The 15,822-nt window shown below is 41.3% G+C and overlaps 1 long non-coding RNA gene across 1 annotated transcript; it reads right to left on the bottom strand.

Moving 5' to 3' along the window:
- Nucleotides 1-3,205: 3,205 nt before the first annotated feature.
- On the bottom strand, nt 3,206-14,264 carry LOC309659750. The gene is made up of 2 exons (XR_014262940.1): nt 11,947-14,264; nt 3,206-11,512 (listed from the first exon to the last, which is right to left on the bottom strand). It is a non-coding gene; the product is annotated as an uncharacterized lncRNA (long non-coding RNA).
- Between the last annotated feature and the right edge of the window lie 1,558 nt (nt 14,265-15,822).

The raw sequence follows: 15,822 nt of genomic DNA, 5'->3' as shown, positions 1-15,822 counted from the left end.
ATTTCCTTCTTCCTGAATGGAAGCCTAAGATCTGTGCTTTGTCTCAAAACTTTCAGAAAGTGTGTTTGATTTATTCATGCTTTGTCCTTAATGGAGAAAAAGCCTTGCTGGGTCAAACTAAGCCCATGCGTCTCCCACCATCTGATTGTTTCAGAAAGTGCGATCCAGCACTGGAGTTACAGTCGGAATGCTGCCTGTCCTCTGGGAGAGCACAAGAGGCCACAAGATTAAATGCATGGCTGAGGCTGGCAAAGTGGATTGAAGAAACCTGATGTGTTGTTCAGGTTTATACAAAAGCTTTAGAGGCAATCTGGCTTTTCCTCTTCATTAAAATAACTGCTCTAGGCAGAGAGGTGGTAGCTCAATATTTCTGTCTATCTATCTACACCACACACACACACACATACACACACACACACACACACACACACGCCTTCTTTTTTGTTTTCCTTATTGTAACTACTGTGATAATTTCCTGTTTAGTCTCCCAAGTCTCCATCATAAATAGAAGAGCCCACTCTCCTAATTGTCTGTTTCCTCAGCAAAATTGCAAACTAGAAACCTAAAATAGAGAATGCATATAATGTAAGTATATGAAAGATTATATTTGATATCTCTCTATCTATCTATCTATCTATCTATAATGAAACTGTATTTCAGGCCACAAACTTAGTGGCATAAAATATATAACTTTGTTTAGTCTCTTTATAACCATACTTAGTATATCTTATGTGGAAACAACCTCAGTCGAGGGAAGTTTCCCTCTCCCTCCTAGGTCGCTGGGCCCAGGCATTGGGTAGGAGGGGCCGTCTGGTCTGGGTCATTGTCTGTCCAATGATGGATGTTCCTCCAATGAATAAAATCCTCATTCCTGTCTGCTATCCCGTTGCCCATGCAGGGAGGCTGCAAGGCTCCCAGGGTTTGGCTCTGTCAGAGGTCAGGGCATAGCTCTGTGAGGCTGCCTGGGGCCATGTACCCAGCACTCCGGCACATGCAGGTGTTCCAGGTGACCCTGTGTCTGGCTGCCTCCCCACCCTTTGAGGGGGTTGGAGGGGCAAGCGAGTATAGACGCTCACCACTTTCAGTGCCTATGATCTCATCTGGTTTTTTTCCACACTTTTCTTCACCTTTTGCCCCGGGCCTCAGCCTGGAGGAGGGAGCAGCCCTTGGTAACCCCCTGTCAAGGCTCACTAGAGTTTAGTTAACCTCCCCTCACCTCCACTCCAATTCTCTTCTTTTTGCTGGCTCCCTAAACTGTGGATCTTTGGGGAAATGATGAGTTGAAGGGAAGACTCACTCTCTAGGTTTTTTTTATGATTGAGCACTTGCACTTTGAGAGCCAAAAGCCTTTCTCTGCTATAGGAGTTTTAAGCTGAGGTCTGTGTCTCATTGACGGCAACAGGCAAAGGGAAATGGAATGTGAGATACATTGGTCTTTCCATCCAGTCATGTGTACTCATTTAGGAGTATGTGATAAAGGCCTACTATATGTAGCCCAACATGATATATACATATATGTATGTAATACGCAAGAAGTGTATTTACACATACAGGCATGATTCACCCATGTGGTTTTAGTCTAGGGATTATAGCTTTTGGGAAAAATTAAACCATGGATAAACACTTCTATCCAGTTTTTAAATATTTAAGTCACAGCATTTTTTATTTCTGTTTTTAATTTAGGGTTTGTAGGATGTTGGGAGAAATGGAGAACCAGAAGAGTAGATAGATGATAGATAGATAGATAGATAGATAGATAGATAGATAGATAGATAGATAGATAGACAGATAGATAGATAGAGATGCAGAGGTAGATATCTCATCACCAATTGTAGAAGCAAGAGTTTCTGACTCAAGCATGCTATAATAATCAATGTATATAACCCTAGTCATGTCATTTAGCTTAACTAACAGTCTCATTTTCATCATTAAGAGTTTAAAAGTGCTCAAATACATGGCAAATATAAGATCACAGATTTCAAGTAATGAAGCTGACTGTGCTTGAAGTTTAAAATATTGGCTTATTCATGAATAAGACATTTTAGAACACTAATCAGACATAAAGAATTCCCAGCCCTTGCACCAGATGCCACAATTCAGTATGTTTTTCCTGGTATGAAATTGCCTTCAAGCTGACTCAGACACACTTAGCAAAAAGTCAGATCATATAAGATCTTTCTAACAAGCTGTGTGAAAGGAGTTATTGAAAAGGAAGCAAATCAATCTTTGATTGGATTGGTCACATCTTTAACTTATTCCTACTAGTCTAAGGCAAGAATTTAATTTTTATTTCTCCCTAAACATGCAAAGAGAAGTATTCCTTCTGTGGCAGTTTTTGATTACCTGTGTGGAGGAGACAGCTGTTTAGAGAAAAGAGACCTGCATTTTTCTGAATAGCCTGAACCGTGAAAGGACAATATTCCTCTTCCAGGTTGTTGGACAGGAGCCTGTTTTTGTTCCTGGATGTGTAAACATATTGTCACTGTAAACCCTAAGTGATAAGATTCATGGAAAACATATTCTCAGGGGTTACCTGGGACAGACAGGAGGTGGAATCCTAGGGGAAGTGGCCTGAGGTAAGTGTGGCCACATTTAACAAGTAAAAATACAGGACGCCCAGTTAACTTTAAAATGCAGATAAATAGTGTAAGTCCCAAATATTGCATGGAACATTCCTACCAAGGTGGAATCATGTGAAGACAGGAAATGGCCACTGGGCAAGGACTCAACAACCAAAAGAGTAAACAAGTGATCACTGAGGCCATTGTAGCCTCAGAAAATAGTGGAGAGCCAAATTCCACCAAATTCCCCCCCAGGAGGCTGGCAAACTGAAACAGTAATGCTAACATGAGCCTACCTTGGAATTAGCCTGAGCTGCTCAGCATAGCATCCAAGCAAGACCAAAGTGGGACAGAAAAGGAACAGGGACCTGTGTACCTAGGTTGCTGGGTCTGTCACGCCAATCTGTGACTTGTCATTAAGTTATCTTTAAACCGTGGTTTATAACCATGAATTCAATTTCTTTAATAGTTATAGGACTATTCAAATTATTTCATATTGGCTGAGCTGTGGTAGTTTTGTACTTTTCAAGGAGTTGGTCCATTTCATCGAAGTTGTCAAATTTATGCATGTAGAATTCTTCATAGTATTCCCTTATTGTCTTTTTTTTTTTTTTCCTAAATGAGAAGGCCGTAAGATCCAGTACTTTTTTTTTTATAAATTTATTTATTTATTTATACTTATTTTTGGCTGTGTTGGGTCTTCGTTTCTGTGCGAGGGCTTTCTCCAGTTGTGGCAAGCGGGGGCCACTCTTCATCGCGGTGCGCGGGCCTCTCACCATCGTGGCCTCTCCCGTTGCAGAGCACAGGCTCCAGACGCGCAGGCTCAGTAGTTGTGGCTCACGGGCTTAGTTGCTCTGTGGCATGTGGGATCTTCCCAGACCAGGGCTCGAACCCGTGTCCCCTGCATTGGCAGGCAGATTCTTAACCACTGAGCCACCAGGGAAGCCCCCTTGTTGTCTTTTTGATGTCTGCAAGGTCTGTAGTGATATCTCCCGTTTCATTCTTGATATTGGTGATTTGTTTCATCTCTTTTTGTCAGTCTTGCTGGAGGTTTGTCAATATTGATTTTTTTTTTTCAGAGAACTGGTTTTTTGTTTCAATTATTTTCTCTATTGTTTTTCCATTTTAAATCTCATTGATTTCTACTATTCTCATAAATATTTTCTTCTTTCTGCTTGCTTTGGGTTTAATTTACTCTTCTTTTTCTAGTGTCTTAAGCTGAAAGCTTAGAGACATTTCTTCTTTCCTAATATGTCTCTAATTCTATAATTTTCCCTTGAAGCACTGTTAGCTGATATGCTATGTTTCATTTTCATTCCATTAAAACTATTTTGTAATTTACCTTGTGATTTCCTCTTTGACTGGTGGGTTTTTTAGCACTGTGCTTTTTAGCACTGCTTTTTAGCAGAAGCCTACATCAGTGTCTACACAGGCAAAGGTGAATGGAGAGGTGAAGCGAGGGGTCTCCACAATCCCTGCGCAATGCCGGAATCCCACTCCATTGAGGAAAATCGTCCCTCTTTTGTGTTGGGGTGCTTTTGAAGGAACTTTACCCCTTTGTCATGGCCGGCTGGGTCCAGCCATCCAGGGCCAACAGCCCTCTCAGTGGTCTGTTATGTCCCAGGCCCTGGGATATTTATTGTAGCTAAAGGCAATGAGGTTGGGGTGGGAGAGGAGGGTCCGGGTCAGGGATATTGTTTACAACAATATCTCACTCTGGCCATCCCAGCTATTCAGTTTCATGCCCCCTCTGCCTATACATTCTTCATCCTGTGGAATCTGGCCAAGAATATAAACCATTTTACTGTGCTGTTAGGTTCTGGCAGCAGAGTGGGGGGCTCTCTGAAAGAACTAAAGAACCAAACTGGAGAGGCGGGGATGGGCCAGGGCACATCCTGTGGGTCCTGTAATTATCTGTAAATATCTGTACAGCGGGCTGTTATCTGCTTTCTCTGTCCACTGGGTGTGCATTGATTTAGACTTCTCCACTTGGGGAAACTCTGTGAAACCGTCTGATGGTTTGTGTGGAAGAAAAGATAACCTGTCTCGCCGCACACTCCCCATTGGTGTCAATTGAATAAATGTACTTGAACTCCAAAAAAAAAAAAAACAACACATTAATTTTCAAATATTTAAGGATTTTCCAGATAGCTTCCTGTTACTAAGTTTTAGTTTAATTCAGTTATGGACAGAGACCATAATTTGTATGATTTTAATACTTTTTAATTTGTTGAGGTTTGTACTATGGTCAAGAATATTGTCTATATTAGTGAATGTTTCATGTATACTTGACAAGCATGTGTATTCTGCTGTTATATCAAATGTCCTAAAATTACCAATTAGGTAAAATATATTGATAGTGTTTTTAGGCCTTCTATATTCTTTTTAGTTTAAAACTTTATTTAATTTTTTTAACTGAAATACAATTTAATACCATAAAATTCACCCTTTTAATGTATACAATTCAGTAGTTATTAGTATATTCACAAAGTTGTACAACAATCATCACTATCTAATTCTAGAACATTTTAATCACACCAAAAGAAATCCCATATCTCTAGCAGAGTCATTCCACATTTGCCGTACTGGCAACCACTAATCTACTTTCTGCCTCTGTCACTTTGCCAATTCTGGACATTTCATATAAGTGGGATCATACAATATGTGGCCTTTTGTGTTTAGCTTCTTTCACTTAGCATGTTTTCAAGGTTCATTCATGTTGTAGCAGGTACCAGAACTTCATTCCTTTTTATGGCAAATAATATTCCATTGTGTGATATACAGTTAATCCTCATTATTCACAGATCCACATTTGCTAATTCACCTACTCACTAAAATTTATTTGTAACCCCAAAATCAATACTCACAGTGCCTTCGTGGTCATGTGCAAACATGACAGAGTAACAAAAATTTGGAGTCACCCTATGCTTCAGCTCTCATACTAAAAAGAAGTGTCCTTTTCATAGTCTACTTAGTGCCAAGTTTCTTGCTTTTTTTTTTTTTTTTTTTTTTGCTTTTTTGTTGATGATTTTACTGTTTAAAATGGCCCCCAACATAGTGCTGAAGTCCAATCTAGTGTACCTAAGCACAGGAAGCCTGCAATGTGCCTTACAGAGAAAATGCATGTGTTAGGTAAGCTTCATTCAGACATAAGTCATAGTGCTATTGGTCCTGAGTTCAGTGTTAATGAATCAAGTGTCTTTAAATAAATAAATTGTCCTTAAAGGAAGACAAATATTTTAAAAGATTATATATTGATCAGTTAACAAAATTGCTATGGCCAGAGGCTCACAGGAACCTAACTCTGTACTTCCTCCAGATGTAATTGTTCAGTATTAGCCCATTCAGTATTCGTGGTGACTTTATCACTCTATTACATTTTGCTTACCCATTTTTTAGTTGATGGATTTTGGTTGTTTCCACTTTTGGGCATCATGAATGATGCTATTATGAATATTTATAAACAGATTTTTGTGCCTCTATATTCTTTCTGATTTCCTATCTACTTGTTCTGTTGATTACTGAGAGAGAAATGTTGAAGATTCCAACTGTAACTGTGAATCTGTCTGTATCTCGTTTCAGTTCTATCAATTTTACTTCATGTATTTTGAAGTTCTGTATTAAGTGCATACATATTTAGGATTGGTATAGCTTCTTGGTTAATTAACCCTTTTAGTATTATGTAATGTCCCTGTTTATGCCTAATAATGTTCCTTGTCTCAATTGGATGCCAGACACTGTGAAGTTTACATGCTAGAGTTTGTTATATTCCTTTAAATAGTGTTGGATTTTATTCTGGTGCACATATAAGGTACTTGGAATCATTTGGACCCTTTTGAGGCTTGCTTCTCAGCTCCGTTAAAGTGAGTTCAGAGCAGTCTTTAGTAAAGGGCTAATTTAGCTCTACTACTAAGATAAACCCCTTCTGAGGATTATACTCAATACCCCTTGTATTACAAAGTCTTTCTACTCTAGCTTGTTGGAATATACACTATTCCAGCTCTAGTGATTTTTCTGTCACTCATTTTCAGTGGCTCTTTCCCTGCCTCTGATACATGTACAGATATATACTCAGCCAAACACTTGAGGATATTCCTCTATAGATCTCCATTCTATTCCCCTCCTCCCCTTCCCCCTCCCCTTCTCCTCCTCCTCCTTCTTCTCCTTCTTCTTCCTCTTCTCTTCTACCTCTATCTCTATCTCTACCACCATCTCTCTCTTTCCTTCCTTTCTGGTATTATATCCTGAAAAAAACATTCTAGCTGCCTTGACTTCCTCCCAAACTCTCTTCTATATCTCCTCAGCTTAGTGAGATTGCCAGGCTGTGTTGGGCTCCTCTTTCCTGTGCTGCAGCTTAGAAAGAACCTGTAGGAAGTGAGCTGGGGCTATCACAGGCTCACCTCATTTGTTCCCCACCTGTCAAATATTACAATCCTGCACAGCCTGTCATATATCTGAAAACTGTGGTTTTATATATTTTGTTTGGTTTTCTAGTTGTTTAAGACAGGAGGATAAATCTGGTCCTGGTTCCTCCATCTTGACTTAAAGTGGAATTCCTTAGAGCCCTGAGTGTTCTTTTTTTTTTTTTTTTTTAATTTATGTTATTGAAGTATAGTTGATTTACCATGCTGTGTTAATTTCTGCTGTACAGCAGATTCAGTTATACATATATATATTCTTTTTCATATTCTTTTCCAATATAGTTCCCTGTGCTATACAGTAGAACCTCGTTGTTTATGCATTCTATATATAATAGTTTGCATCTGCTAATCCCAAACTCCCAATCCATTCCTCCCCCACCCCCCTCACCCTTGGCAACCACAAGTGTGTTCTCTATATCTCTGAGTCCGTTTCCGTTCTGTAGATAAGTTCATTTGTGTCATATTTTAGATTCCACATATAAGTGATATCATATGGTATTTGTCTTTCTCTGTGTGACTTACTTCACTTAGTATGATAATCTCTAGGTCCATCCATGTTGCTGCAAATGGCATTATTTCATTATTTTTTGTGGATGAGTAGTATTCCATTGTATATATGTACCATATCCAAGTGTTCTTTTTAAATGAAACTAACCCTCTTGCCTCCCTGCTGGAAACTTTTCAATGACTTCCCTGGCAGTTGGGTTTTAAAAGAGTGAATAAATGAAGGAGGAAAGCGATGTGTGGATGTCTCTATAGATAGAGGAAGCTAAAACATTTCCTTTAGAGAACCAGAAATAGTAATGAAGTCTAAACAATTAAAAGTACTAACTCATGAGGGGGAAGGTTGAGGAGAATTATAAAGGCAGAATGGAGCAAACCATGGTCTGTGATCCCAGTGTTTTGGACAGGGAGTCCCTCTACCAGAATCTATAATTGTGACTACAACAATATCTCACTCTGGCCATCCCAGCTATTCAGCTTCATGCCCCCTCTGCCTGTACATTCTTCATCCCGTGGAGTCTGGCCAAGAATATGAACCATTTTACTGTGCTGTTAGGTTCTGGCAGCAGAGTGGGGGGCTCTCTGAAAGAATTAAAGAACCAAACTGGAGAGAGATCTCCTTTTGCCTCCAAAACTGAAAACTGAGAAGATGGAAAGATGGACAATATTTGATAGAAATGGGTCCAACTAATCGGTAAAAAGTTGGATGAGGTTTCAACCTGTCTGCTATGGACTGAATTGTATCCCCTCAAAACTTATATGTTGAAGCCCTAATTCCCAATGTGACTATATTTGGAGATAAAGATTTTAGGAGGTAATTAAGGGCAATAAGGTTAAATGAGGTCATAAGGGTGGGGTCCTAATCCAGTAAGATTTGTGGCCTTATAAGAAGTTCACATGCACACACCAAGGAAAAGCTGTGTGCTAAGAAGCTGGCCATCTGAAAGCCAGGAAGGAGACCCCACCAGAACCTGATCATTCTGGCACCTTGATCTCAGCCTTCTGGCCTCCAGAACTGTGAGAAAATTATTGATACTTTCTGCTGTTTGAGCCACCCAGTTTATTGTATTTCGTTATGGCAACGCAAGCTGACTAAGACACTGTCTGAGAACCGGTAGGTGCAGGAGGGGACCCCTTAGGAGAGAAGTCATTTTCTGCTTCTGACTGAGTCTTGAGGTTGACAGAGCCATTTAACCCACAATCAGAGAAGGAGAAGGACTCTCTGGTCTGGTTGCTTTTTGCTAAGACTGTTTACTTGCCAGGGAAGCGCAATTGTGGGTCTAATCTTTTTAACTTCTACCCTGGGTTCTGGGGGAGATCTAGGACTTCCTTGGTAACTAGAAGGATGTTGTCTAAGGCAAGAAAGATACCAACATTTATTGAGGGTTACTATGTGAGGTTCTGTGCAGACCTTAGAGACCTCATCTTATGTAATCTTAACAGCAATCCTCATTTTAAAGATGATGAAACTGAGGAAGCTGGGAAAGGTTACAGGCCTGCCTTCAAGCTGGGGCTCTGTGCCATAAAATGAAAGAGATTCTCAGGTTTTGTGGTGAGAGCTCATGCCAGGTTGGAAGTTTGACCCCTACATAAGGCAACCATGTATGTGATGTATCCTGTGCATGTCACAGTAAACTATAAACAGAATGATTTCCTTTGGAGGGTTTAATATGCTGTCACAGTACAATTTCCAAAAAGTTATAAATGTGACTGTTGTACAAATATAGGATGAACACATGTCAAAGATTTTATTCATTAATGAGGAAACTAATAAGACAGTAAAGCTGGTGCAAAGAGCATTGGAGGAATTGAGGCAACGAAAAAATAAGAGATTGCTAGATTAGATTCAAAACTTGTTATAAAATCATAATCTTTGAGGTTATCTTTTCTACCAGACAGAAATTATTTGCATCTCTACTAGACAAAAAAAAATTTTTTTTAATCTACAAGTTAACATGGAATTTCACAAAGTCTGGAACCTTTAAGCATTGGGTTAAAAGGGGTCAAATTAAGACACATTCCCCTAGATAATTAAATACTCACTGGTGTGTTTGTTTAGTAACACCTCAGTGTGATATTGAAAGGCTGTGTGTACTCTCTTAGTCTTATTTCCAAGTATGGTCGATTATTTTTCTTAATAATACACTAAAAAACCTATTGCAATAGACCTTTGACAGATGGTGGGTCCAGGTTTTATGAGGCCTGTAGCTTACATAATACTGGGGTTTCTCTTTTTTAAAAAGAATGCAAAAATATTTTACTTTTGCAAATCTTACAAAAATACATGAACATGAGAACATGTTGTTTATACACTTCCAGGGCCTTGGAAGGAGCCATGCATGAAACGGTCCTGAGGTTTAATTGCATTAGCTTTATGGTTGATTGCTTCTGCCTTTGACCATAGTGTTATTTTTGTATAAAAATAATAAAGAAGCTAGTGGAAAATAATTTGTTTTACTTTAAATCTCAAATATTCTGTAATCAAGAACCTTTAACTCTGGGTTAAAAACTGTATCACCAACCTAAATACCTATAATTTTTTTGAGCTACCTAATATTGTGTATCATGTTAGGATCATTCAGTTCACTGTTCCAAGTTATTAACACGGGCAATTCTGTTGAGTGAATTCCCTACAGCTTTGAAATTTGTCTTTAAAATCTTATACCAGAAAATATATGCAGGCGTTGAATTTTCACTGGCCTGGAAGACATTAATGGCTAGTATTAATAAAATTATTCATTTGTGTTTAGTGCATGTGTGATGGACTTAACTTGTTAAATGAATGTGTGTTCTTGCCAGACTCTCTTGTATCCCCATTCACTATAGAGGCTTCTGCCTTCACCAGCTCAGTTACTTCCCAGCTCCAATTCTGCCTTTACCAGACTGGTTCCTCCACATTTGATGGAGACTTGGGGTGGGAGAGGGAGGACAAGGAAGAGAAAAGGGAGATGCAAGGACAGTATGAAAGTGCAAGTATAAATGTACTGAGCTCTTACTCTATGTGCCAGGCACCATTCTTAGAGTTCTGTACAGATTAACCTACACGAGGCAAGCATTACTACTATTCTTATATCACAAAAGAGGAAACAAAATGATTAAATAACTTTCCCAGGTAAAACCAAAACCTACATGTTTTCACCCCAGAGCAAAGTCATATTCAAAGAAACACAAAAGATTCTGTCTTTTCTTTGTAGGTCCTTTGAAAAATGTAGAGTCTAAACATAGAGTTTATATCTACTCATTAAAATCCATTGGTCCCTCCTACTCTCCAATTCCCTGTGTATTTGGTTTTAAATGACAAAAATCCAATTAAAACTTTCTCAAGCCAAAGGGGTTCTGTTGAGGCTCTTGTGACTTTGAGTGTTCTCCCTTCAGGCATGGCTGGATCCAGCACCTTTAGTGATGCCATCAGATCTGTGTGTGTTTCTCTCTTCAAGAGGTGATCTTGGTTCTGCTTTCCTCTGTGTGATAGCTTTGTTCCACCAGCAGTTTTTCCCACACTGCTGGGGAAATTGCCTGCAGCAACTCCAGCCTTACACAATCCCTACAACTAGAAATCCTAGAATAAAATAGATACCTTCTCTCTCCCAGTGTCTATGAGTCATGTCACAAGGAAGGCTAGTGCCCTGAAGGATTAATACTTCTTTTTTTTTTTTAACTTTTATTTTATTATTTATTTATTTATTTATTTATTTTTGGCTGTGTTGGGTCTTCGTTTCTGTGCGAGGGCTTTCTCTAGTTGCGGCAAGCCGGGCCACTCTTCATCGCGGTGCGCAGGCCTCTCACTATCGTGGCCTCTCTCGCTGTGGAGCACAGGCTCCAGACGCGCAGGCTCAGTAGTTGTGGCTCACGGGCCCAGTTGCTCCGCAGCATGTGGGATCTTCCCAGACCAGGGCTCGAACCCGTGTCCCCTGCATCGGCAGGCAGATTCTCAACCACTGCACCACCAGGGAAGCCCGGATTAATACTTCTGATTGGTCAGATAGTATCATAGGGAGGTGGGGAAGATCATGGGAGAACTTAGCCCTTCCAGGACCACATGGAATGTGAGAGGCATAGTGCCCCAAAAGGAAAGGAGAAAGAATACCAATCAGGTGAAATCAACCAACATCCATGACATCCTGAAATGCTCTGCTCTCCCTCCTGATGCTAACCCAGAAATCCCTCCTATTCATGCTATTCAAAAACTAGCGTCTCACACGCCAACCACCCTGTATCAGTCTACCCAGAGCTCTCAACAGATTACATGTCTGTTTTGCTATTCCCCATTTTCATTGCCTCCTTCTGATTTAGAAGAACGTATCAATCATTTACATTTTAATGTGATTTTTTCCACTAATGTACCATCTCCAAATAATATGTGGATTTAAAGCCTAAGCAAGTCATTCAAGCCTTTATTCCCAGCTTAAATTAATTCTAGCATAGGCAAACAGGGAAGGAGGCCCTTCCTTGTAACACACCAAAGTCCAGCAGTTGTCCATTTTTGCATAGGCAAGCCATTGTCACACAGAGCCACCGATGTTAAACCCTTCTGCTGATCACACACCAGATCACCAAGGTAGGAAAACAGAATCTGACAGCAGCCTGTGCACAGAGAATTCCTTCCACAAACAGTCATAAGGTTTCTTTTAGGCCTGGGACACAGAGGCAGTCACTTTCCACAAGGGGATTTTCTAGGACTCAGAATGATCTTACCTTCTCTGTTTACCCAAACCAAATAGTTGGCCGGACCACATTTCATCTCATGTTGCCATATCTGAGCAGCCCTCTTAAATATCCTTGCACAATTCTTTTTTTTTTTTTTTTAACTTCCTCTCTCCATCCTAGCAAAAAACACTTTATAAGCCCTCACCTTAGTCATTTTTGACCACTTAATGCCTCCTCTTTTATCTGCAAAGTAAATCTTTTGGACAAGGGCTGCCTACAGCTAGGAAAGAGGGGAGAATTATATTGGCAGGATGACGGAGTAGCATCCCAGAAGCTACAAACAGCAGGAGTAAATGGAACACGACATTTCTTTCCCAGCACTGGGCAGAGGAGGCTATTATTAAACTGACTAAGAATTCACGCCTAGAGCAGCAGCCACGAGATCGCCACTGCTGGGCCAACCTTTGTTTTTTAAATACATTCTGCCCACAGGTGGCCCAGCATTTCCTCCAAATTGTTTCTTGTCCACAAAGGAGCTCACCCCTCACCCTCCCACTTACCACCCCAAAGTGTTGCAAGTTCTACCTTGACCCTACAAGCAAGACAAAAGTGTGGTTTTTCTAGCAGAAGGAAATGCATTATATATTCCTCTGTTTCTTCCACATGCTTCTGGTTGTATTGGCATTGATTCATGTAGAAAATTTATTCCCCAGGGGAAAGACTTTGTTAATACAGGAATGTTAAACAATACACAAATCACCAGAGTTTATTTTCTTCATTCTGTTGGTGACATTGGCCCCTATGGGCCCGTAATCAATAGGAGCTTGCTATTTCCTTGCTGTAAAACACTTTGTCATAAAATATTGCCTTCCCTTCCTGTCTTCCTTAGGGCAATGTTTCTCTGTCAACCAATACCATTGTAGCTGGGGTCCCAAGGCAGCTTAGGCTGTGTTTCCAGGAAAATTCAGGCCTGTCCAGGGACCTCTGGAACCCTGTGGTTAAATAAGAGAAGCCCATTTGTAGGTCCTTTTGCCTGTGGGTCCAAGAAGCTAACAGGAGGAAACTCCTAAAGGAAGAAGAATTGGTGTGTGCACTAATGTTGAGTGGGGGGTGATTTTGAGTACAGTGGAGGGCTCAGGGCTCACATTGCCCTCCGGATCGGTCTTCCTGATGCCCTCCACGCTTAGCTTTCCCCTATACCCCCTCTCCCCAGTCTCTGGCTAGAGCTGGGGAAGTTGAAGTACTAAAATAAAGGAGAGGCTGTATTGTTGGGCCACTCAAGATGGCTGCCCTCTTGCTCTCTGTACATCCCCTGCTTGATCAGTCCCTGCTTCACTCACATGACTATCCAATCCTCTTAATTATAAGGTTTAATTGGCCCCGGTAACTTCTGTGCCCACCTGCCGTCGATTCCCCCTATAAAGGGCAGCCTCCTTCTCCCCTGAGTAGTGAAGGCTTCTGCCACGTCCTGCCTACCTTCTGCTGCACACCGGTATGGTGTCGCTCCAGGACCCTTTGTGTAAGATCCCCCTGTCCAATAAACCCTTGAAGTGTCTCTCACTGTCTCTGGGCTCTTTCTCTGGTCCCAAGTCTGGGCAACTAAAACAGTTGTGGGCCTGCGGGGTGCAGCGCAACAGAGGTGTTTCACTAAAATTTCTGGAGAGCAGAAAGATGCACTCCCTTGTGGCCCGTGTTACAGACCGTAACGCAAATGGACAACAGTGTATTTTCCCCACTTCAAAGGGGACAACCTGGGAGCCCCCATTGCCATCCAGAGCAGTAGAAAGCCAAGGCCACCCGGCATAGCCCAGTGCTACCTGGATGGAGAAGGCTAGCAAAGCCATGGAGAGAGGCTATGATCATGTCTCACTGAGGTTGCCATGATCCTGCATTATTTGGGAATAATTTAGTGGGGAGTCGGGGATGGGAAGCATGTGTATCTAGAGTTCCTGGAATTCTGTGATTAGAGGCTCAGTCAATAAAAAATAACTCTATTACTAATTCTGTAACCCTGTTTTCCCCTATGTTTGGTGTGGGGAAATGAGATGCACAGTTATGATAAAAATGCATTTGTTCGATCGTTTGTACTTCTTTTCCCCCAAAGATAATTTTGACTTTAAGTTACTTCATTTTCTAGGTCCTAAATGATCTGCCATTTGGGATCGGTCTGGGTTTTCGTTGGTTCTGTAATGTACACCATTTCCAAGAGGCCCCTAGAAGTGTGGAAAGTCAAGGTAGGTTCAGAGATTATAATATTGGTTTCAAATAACAAATACACTTCCACTGGGAAAAAACAGAGCAGCCAAATCTTCAGCTAAGCTTCTACTGGGTGTCCCTTTTATAAAACTGCAATTCGGATGCCTGCAATTATTTGCATTTTTGTTACTAATTGCTCCTACCATTGGTGCAGCCAACCACTTTGGGGTGCAATTACCCCCTCGTGGGAGCAATTACAGATGAAAACAGTTCTGCACGTGCAGCTAATTGTGACAAAACAAAAGGCGGCTGGGGAGGACAATTTGGCTCATCAAGTCACAACTCCAACTTCAAACGCGTGCCAGCCCCAAACAGGCAGAACAGTGGGACAGGGTACGGACACCTACTCTGGGTGTTATGAGCTGGAGCATTCCTTCCACTGTTTACTACTGTATTTTGGGAGGGTTAGATTGTAGACTTCTTTTTTTTAAATTTATTTACTATTTATTTATTTTTGGCTGTGTTGGGTCTTCGTTGCTGCCTGCGGGCTCTCTCTAGCTGCGGCGAGTGGGGGCCACTCCTTGTTGCGGTGCGTGGGCTTCTTATTGCAGTGGCTTCTCTTGTTGCAGAGCACAGGCTCTAGGTGCATGGGCTTCAGTAGTTATGACACGCAGGCTCAGTAGTTGTGGCTCGCAGGCTCCAGAGCACAGGCTCAGCAGCTGTGGTGCACGGCCCTAGCTGCTCTGTGGCATGTGGGATCTTCCCGGACCAGGGCTCGAACCCGTGTCCCCTGCATTGGCAGGCGGGTTCCCAACCACTGTGCCACCAGGGAAGCCCCTGTAGACTTCTTTAATTGGAAAAGAACAGCTCAGCTTGGCTACTCGTTGGCCTTTGGCTAAAGTGGGTTCTAGATACCAAATCAAGCCAAAGAGCCCTCTAAATAAGCACTCAGACTCTCAGATAATGCCAGATTCTAATGAAATTCTTTTTTTTTTTTTTTTTTAACAAAGAACACTGACATATCCATCCCACTGAACTATAATACACATCCAGGTCTCCCTCCCCACACCAACATAACTGCTTCAGCTTTAGGATTGGGCGTGATGGTTTAATGAGCTGACACATGCAGTCTGATTACCAGGAGCAGCGACTCTGATTGGCAAAATGTATCAAGCATTCTACCCAAATCATCCTAGGGTTTCCAGGCAGCCCTCACAACAGACAGTTGTTATATCTCATTGCCTGATTCAAAATTTAGATTAGAAATGAAACCTGGGAGTGTATCTAAGTCCACCATCATCCTGCGTCCCTACTTCTCTCAAATTTACAAACGCACACGTATCCTACTGTACCCTCAGCTGTTTTTTCATGGGAGGCAGATAAGCACACAGGCTCTGGAGACAGACTAGCTCAGTTTCCTCCTCTATAAAATGAGGACAGTAATAGCTCCTGCCTCATAGGGTTAGGACAGTGACTAAAAGAGCTAATGCATG

This window comes from Balaenoptera physalus, assembly GCF_965194825.1.
Source record: "Balaenoptera physalus genome assembly, chromosome: 4".
Taxonomy (NCBI): domain Eukaryota; kingdom Metazoa; phylum Chordata; class Mammalia; order Artiodactyla; family Balaenopteridae; genus Balaenoptera; species Balaenoptera physalus.
This window is presented reverse-complemented; position numbering and strand designations above follow the sequence as displayed.